Below are 7,810 nucleotides of genomic sequence, written 5' to 3'. Positions count from 1 at the left end.
GTTTGTCAATATCATAAACATTAAGAGTAGTTTAAGAGATTTACCCTTTTTATAATTCGTATTTTTTTGTATGTAAAATAAAAAATGTTTTTATATATATAATTTTTATTTTTTTAGAAAAAAAAAACTCGGCTTGTAGTCAAGCTCAAACTTGCAACCTTTGAACCAAGCTAAGCTCGAGCTCAAGTTTCTAGCTTGAATCAAGCTCAAGCCTAACAAAATTTTAGCAATCTGCATTCGAAAAGCCAAGCATTCAGCTCAGTTCAAATCCACCCCCACATAGAATAAAGAACCAAAGAGAAGATGGTTCACTAGTTCACTAGTAAAACACTAACCTAGTTTCATTACAAGAGCTTTGTTTTTTAGAAACATGTGACAAAAACCTACTTGATGAGGGCGAATTTGGCCCTCCAGTGAAAATATGACACCTAGCACCTCATGCCAATAAAGTGCATCCTCTTGACAACTAGGTAGCTCGCCACTTAGGGGCAGCTCGGCACTTACATGCAGCCTAGCGTCTTTCGAAGAGCTCGCCACTTAGGGGCAGCTCGACACTTACAGGCAGTCTGGCGTCTTACGAAGAGCTCGCCACTTAGGGGCAGTTCGGCACTTACAAGCAGCCTGGCATCTTACGAAGAGCTCGCCACTTAGGGGCAGTTCGGCACTTACAAGCAGCCTGGCATCTTACGAAGAGCTCGCCACTTAGGGGCAGCTCGGCACCTACATGCAGCCTAGCGTCTTACAAAGAGCTTGCCACTTAGGGGTAGTTCGGCACTTACAAGCAGTCTGGCGTCTTACGAAGAGCTCGCCACTTAGGGGCAGCTCGGCATAGGCAGCTCGCCATAGGCATCCAGCCACTCCACATGCAGCTTGGAGTCTTACTTAGAGCTCGACACTTATAGGCAGCTCGGCATAGGTAGCTCGCCACTTAGGGGCAGCTTGGCGTATCGCAGGAAGATCTCCTGCCTGACAACTATACCTGACAGATCTGGAGACCTGCGCCCACGTCTCTTGCCAAGCGGCGCCGTGCCTGCCAGCCCTGAGAGCTGTCCCTTCCCTAGCAGAGCTGTACCCTGCAATAGTTGCCTGCACCTGCCACCTCAGCTCTGTCAGTAACGACTGCGACAGAGAGACAGTGGCGGTTATGCTTAACTTGACAGACGCGGTTACGCTTGATTTGACTGGACACCGCTATAATAAGGACTTCGACCCCCAAAGACAAAGGGGGGAGAGAATGGAAAAATGGAGGTAATCCCTGCTCTCTAGCTCTCTCATTTCTCTCCAAGCTCTCTGCAATCAGAATGCTAACTTAGGCATCGAAGAGTCCCCACCGGGTAAATACCCCTGGTTCCTCTGATTCAGTTCTGGCAGGTTCCTCAGTTCCCACTGCCTACAAAGAGGAGGAAAAGATGGAGTTCTCGTAGGTCTCTCAGCTCCCGCCGCCTACAAAGGAGAGGAGATCACCTCATGCAGAGGGCAGTCGGGTTGCGCTATACCAGGGAGTTCGTCACCAGGTAGCTCACCAATAGGGAGCTCGTCACCAAGTAGCTCACCAATAGGGAGCTCGTCACCAGGTAGCTCACCACCAGGGAGCTCATCATAAAGTAGCTCGCCACCAGGCACTTCACCATCAGGGAGCTCCACCATCCTCTCCTGGGAGCAGGTCAAATGACGAGGTACTTAGCAAAAAAAATGATACATCACAAAAAATTGGTATGTGACCAGAAATGGTTACATCAATTGGCGTCGTCTGTGGGAACACGTGACAAAAGGCTAAGTTCTCATCCTACAAAAGCTAAGTCCTCTCCTCCCAAAAAGCTAAGTCATCACTTTTTAGAAACTGAAGCTCTCGCTTTATAGTTTCCATTTTGTATGAACTCAAAGACTATGCAGGCAGGGAGCTAACAGGCTAAGTAGCTCTACCAACTTTACTTTCAATTCAGATAAAACCTCGTCAGTCCTCTTCGTGAGGTCCCTCCTACAAAGATGAGCTCTTCGTGGCTTTCACGGGAGTTGGTGGCCAACAGACTGCACGGTCGCCCTTGCTGGTCGAGCCTTCCAAGGCTCCCGTGTGAGCTGGCGACCTAAAGTTAGTAGTGCTGCCCCCGAAGGTCAAGCTCCTAGTAGCTTCTTGTAGGAGTAGGTGACCGACATTATGAGGCTGACGCAGCGCAATCATAGCTCTAAGGCACCTCATAGGTAGTTCGGCACCAGTCAACCTGACACCTCACAGGTAGCTCGGCACCTGGTCAGTTTGGCACCTCACAGGTAGCTCAACACCTGGTCAGCTCGGCGCCTTACAGACAGCTCGGCACCTGATCAGCTCAGCACCTCATAGGCAGCTCAACACAACTGCTTAAGACCCAGTCACCTCTTTGGCATGGGCAAAATCAAGAAGAGTGGATTACGAGTCGCTCCCAAAGCCTACGGGCCATATTACTGCTAAAAAACCCAGTCGCCTCTACGGCATGGGCAACACAATTGCTTAAGACCCAGTTGCCTCTTTGGCATGGGCAAAATCAAGAAGAGTGGACTACGAATTGCTCCCAAAGCCTACGGGCCACATTACTGCTAAAAACCCAATCGCCTCTAAGGCATGGGCAACACAACTGCTTAAGACCCAGTCGCCTCTTTGGCATGAGCAAAATAAAGAAGAGTGGACTACGAGTCGCTCCCAAAGCCTATGTGCCACATTACTACTAAAAAACCCAGTCGCCTCTACGGCATGGGCAAAACAACTGCTTGAGACCCAGTCGCCTCTTTGGCATGGGTAAAATCAAGAAGAGTGGACTACGAGTCGCTCCCAAAGCCTACGGGTCACATTACTGCTTAAGACCCAGACGCTTCTTCAGCATGGGCAAAATCAACAAAAGTAGACTATAAGTTGCCCCCAGAGCCTAAGGGCTACAGTACTGAACTGGCGGAGACCTCCTCACCTTACAGGTAGCTCACCACTTACAGGTAGCTCCTAGAGCCTAAGAAATTGGATCAATGCTTACTAGCTCGTCGACTTACGAGCCAAAAGGAGAAATCTACTCCTTTCGCCGAGTTACTCTCAACTCGAGAGTGGGGGGAAAATGATGAGGGCGGATTTGGCCCTCCAGTGAAAATATGACACCTGGCACCTCATGCCAACAAAGTGCAGCCTCTTGACAACTAGGTAGCTCGCCACTTAGGGGGCAGCTCGACACTTACAGGCAACTTGGCGTCTTACGAAGAGCTCACCACTTAGGAGCAACTCGACACTTATAGGTAGCCTAGCGTGTTATGAAGAGCTTGCCACTTAGGGGCAGCTCGACACTTATAGGCATCCTGGCGTCTTACGAAGAGCTCGCCACTTAGGGGCAGCTCGGCACCTACAAGCAACTCAGCATAGGTAGCTCGCCACTTAGGGGCAGTTCAGCACTTACAAGCAGGCTGGCGTCTTACGAAGAGCTCGCCACTTAGGGGCAGCTCGGCATAGGTAGCTCACCACTTAGGGGCAGCTCAACATACCAGCTCGCCATAGGCAGCGTAGCGTCTTACGAAGAGCTCGGCACTTACAGGCAGCTCAGCATAGGTAGGTCGCCACTTAGGGGCAGCTCGACGTATCGCAAGAAGATCTCCTGCCTGACAATCGTACCTGACAAATCCGGAGACCTGTGCCCACGTCTCTCGTCAGGCGGCGCCGTGACTACTAGCCTTGAGAGTTGTCCCTTGCCTGGCGGAGCCGTACACTACAACAATTGCATGCATCCGCCACTTCAGCTCTGTCAGTAACGGCTGTGGCAGAGAGATAGAGCCAGTTATGCCTGACTTGACAGAGGCGGTTACGTCTGATTTGACTGGACACCGCTATATAAGGACTTCGACCCCCAAAGACAAAGGGGGGAGAGAATGGAAAAATGGAGGTAATCCCTACTCTCTAACTCTCTCATTTATCTCCAAGCTCTCTGCAATCAGAATTCTAACTTAGGCATCGGAGAGTCCCCACCGGGTAAATACCCCCAAGTCCTCTGATTCAGTTCTGACAGGTTCCTCAGTTCCCGCCGCCTACAAAGAGGATGAAAAGATGGAGTTCTCGCAGGTCTCTCAGCTCCCGCCACCTACAAAGGAGAGGAGATCACTTCATGCAGAGGGCAATTGGGTTGCGCTATACCAGGGAGCTCATCACCAGGTAGCTCACCACTAGGGAGCTCATCACCACCAGGGAGCTCGTCACCAGGTAGCTCACTAGCAGGGAGCTCGTCACCAGGTAGCTCACCACCAGGGAGCTCGTCACCAAGTAGCTCACCACCAAGCACTTCACCATCAGGGAGCTCCACCATCCTCTCCTGGGAATAGGTCAATGATGAGGTACTTAGTAAAAAAAAATTGATACATCACAAAAAATTGGTACGTGTCCAAAAACAATTACATCACCACCCAAGCCTTCAAATAAATGTCTTTTCCCATATGTCCGACCCCACCAAAAATCTCTTACTATAGCATTCATACACTCGCATATTGATTTGGGGAAGAGATGAGTTGCCATGAAATAAGTTGGTAAGGAAGACATCGTGGATTTAATCAAAATGGATCTCCCCACATGAGAAAGATTCTTAGCTTTCCAAACCTTGGAGCTTTGCTTGCAATTTATCAAAGATAAACTGATAATCTTCTCTTTTTTGTTTTTTGGTTGAGTAAAGATGGATGGTTTTGAGTATATTTTTCATATTTTTTGGATTTAATTAACAATCTAGTAATTGATAGTCATTGGTTGTTCTCTTTGAGCATTTGCATGTTATTTCTTTTTAGTCTTTTGCTTCAAGATTGATTTCTCTTTTTATTCCTCTCCATCAAATTTAGTTGGGTTTGATTTTATCATAAGGGATAGTCTGGTTCCAATTCTGCTTACATAAAGAAGCATATTAGTTAATAGGAGGATTTGTGTGTGTTGTGCGGTTGTGCCCTATTAAAAGAGAAATGAAGGGAAAGAAGATCGTTTGCCCAAATCTTGTAGAACTATTACTTTCTTAAGAGGTATAAGCTGCTTTCGCTACTTATTTTTCTTTTGATTCTATTTCATTAAAAGAAGCTTCTTTTAACTTAAGAGAGTAGTTGCTTTAGTTAGGTCTCGTTTGGTGTGTCTTTTCGAGTGGGTTGTTGGCTTTTCAAAAGTTTGTCACCCCGCTTTTTCACTTTTTCCTGTTTGGTTGGGAAAAGATCTAGTCGCCGAAAGACGCAGCCCCAAAAAGATGTTGGAAGCCCATTTTGGTAGGCATGTCCACAATTTGGTTAACTAAACCATAGCTTTTTTTTTTTCAAATCGAACCGATCCTATCAGTTTTTCGATTCTCCAAAATGAAACCGAACCAATACCATCGGTTAATTGGTTTATCAGTTTTAGTTTCTGATTGGTTTGGTTCTTCAATTTATAGTTTTTTGTAATTATATAATATTATAAATAATAAATCAAATATAATATATTATAAATATTACAAAAATATATAATATATTTATAAATAATATATACATAATATGTGACATATATTAAATATATATACTAGTCGGTTCGGTTAATCGTCGATTTTTTAGGTTAACCAAAAATCAAACCGGTCCTTTGGTTTTTCAAAAATACTGAACCGATTAGTTTGGTTAACCTTATTTTCCTGTTCGGTTCGGTTTGGTTATTCGATTTTTTATTTTTTTATGGAGACCCCTACATTTCGGGCTATTTTTGGGATGTTTTTTTTCCACCTCGTCTTTGCACGAAAAGGCATGCCTCCACCAAACGGTCTGTGGGCTGTCAAGATCTTTATGCAAAAGCTCACATCGTCTTTTGACTGTCAAATCTTCCAGAAAATCTTTAGAAAAAGACTTTCCAAACGGCACCTTAGTCATTAGGATACAAAATTTAAATTTTGAACTCTGAAATTACACTAAAGGATTTCCTATGTGTGAGAGAGGTAGTTTATGGGATTATGAATCATTACAAATACCTTAGGGTTTCAAACAAAGAATAAGATCCCCCAAATGTTTTGAACATATTTGGGCAAAATTTGTATTATAAAAAATTTAATAGTCATTTGGAATGAGCCTTTAAAAGCCCTAAATGAGATTCATTAATAGAGATCTTGTTTGTGTTAGAAGGTATATATAAGTGTTTCTAAAAGTATAGGGTATATTTAAGTAGTTTCTTAAAACAAGTTATAAATAAGTAATTATCCCATAAAAAAATCTAATAAGTTTTGAGGGTCCTTCAAGCGAGGAAATATTGAGCTAACATGAATTAGATCAAAATATCTCTATATTCAAAATTGGTTTCTCAATAAATTCAAATCTTATATGCTAATGGAAATTGAATACCATCAATAAATTAAGGGGTATTTTGGACAACATTGGTGGTTTTGATTTTGAAAACAAAACCACTGTTGCGTCAGCACAAATTACGGATGTGGTAATTGGTTTTGTTTTCAAAAACAAAACCAAACATGTTGTTAAACACCCCCTAAATTAAAAATATCAGAATAGTGTATATTATTAATAAAATAAAGTAAAAAACTTAATATTATATATCATAAATAGAGTTGCAAATTGGACTGGCTTAACCCGAACATAAAACAAAAAAATGGGTTGAGTTAGGTCAAGTTGGGTCGAAGTTTGGGTTAGGGTTAGGGTTGAAAAATATGAACCAACTTTAGGTTGGATTGGGCCAGATTATGTAGAAAGGAGTACTCCCAAATATATGTTGACCTAATGAAGCATATATATGAGGGTGAAAAAAACAATGTAAAAACACTTATTATAGAGAGATTAGATTTTATAGACTTGTAGTTATAATGGACTTTCACCAAGATTTAGCACTTCGTTCTTGTTTATTTGCAGTAATCATAAACGAATTGATTGAGAATAATTATAAGGAGGTGGTGTTTGATATTTACTAATGACATAATATTAATTGATGAAACTAAAAAAAGTTAAATTCCAAGTTACAAAAGAAGACAAGTAGGACTAAAATAGGATATATGCAATTTAAATTTAATAATAGTAAAATTGCAATTAAAATAACGTTTGCTTGGGATTGTAAATCAAGAGATGACTCAATGTGAAGTTCATTACCCTGGTTTAATAATTCATGACAAAGAAGAGATTAAGGAGGATGCCACCCATACAACTAAATAACAAGATAGGTAATTAAAATGGAGTGCATCTAGAGTCTAATGTGATAGATGAATACTTCTTCGGCTAAAAGGAAGATTCTACAAATTAGTTGTAAATGTAATTTTGTTGTATGGAGCAAAGTATTGGGCAATTAAAAGACATATGTCTAAAAAATGAGTGCTATAGACATGCAAATGCTTAAATGGACGAGTAACACAGCACTTTAGAAATTTTCTTCAATTTTTTATTTTTTATTCCATGTCATTTTTGAAAGAACTAATGAGATGCTCTTCTTTCCCTTAAATAATTACCTAAGTTCTCTCTCTCTCTCTCCCCTAAATTATTTCTAATTCATATTTATCATCTCCCCCACTTTTTATCTATATCAATCTAAAGAAAGTTTGAATTAAAAATTCAAAAATTATTTAAATATTCCAACAAAACTATATGATAACTTTAAAATATTTATTAAAAACTCAAAAAATAATTACAATAGATTTAATAATATTCATATTATTAATAATTTTATATTTATACAAAAATCATCATGAAATTATGTACTAACAATATAAATTATGATTTTCTAGATTATTCAATTTAAATTTTATTCAAACAATAAAATTTAACATTAAAATTCAAACAATAAAAATATTATATTGTTTAAATATTTCAATAACTAAATATCTTA

Source organism: Nelumbo lutea, chromosome 7, assembly GCF_056320005.1.
Source record: "Nelumbo lutea isolate HS-2025 chromosome 7, American lotus-T2T, whole genome shotgun sequence".
In the NCBI taxonomy this organism is placed as follows: domain Eukaryota; kingdom Viridiplantae; phylum Streptophyta; class Magnoliopsida; order Proteales; family Nelumbonaceae; genus Nelumbo; species Nelumbo lutea.
Note: the sequence above shows the minus strand (reverse complement) of the source record.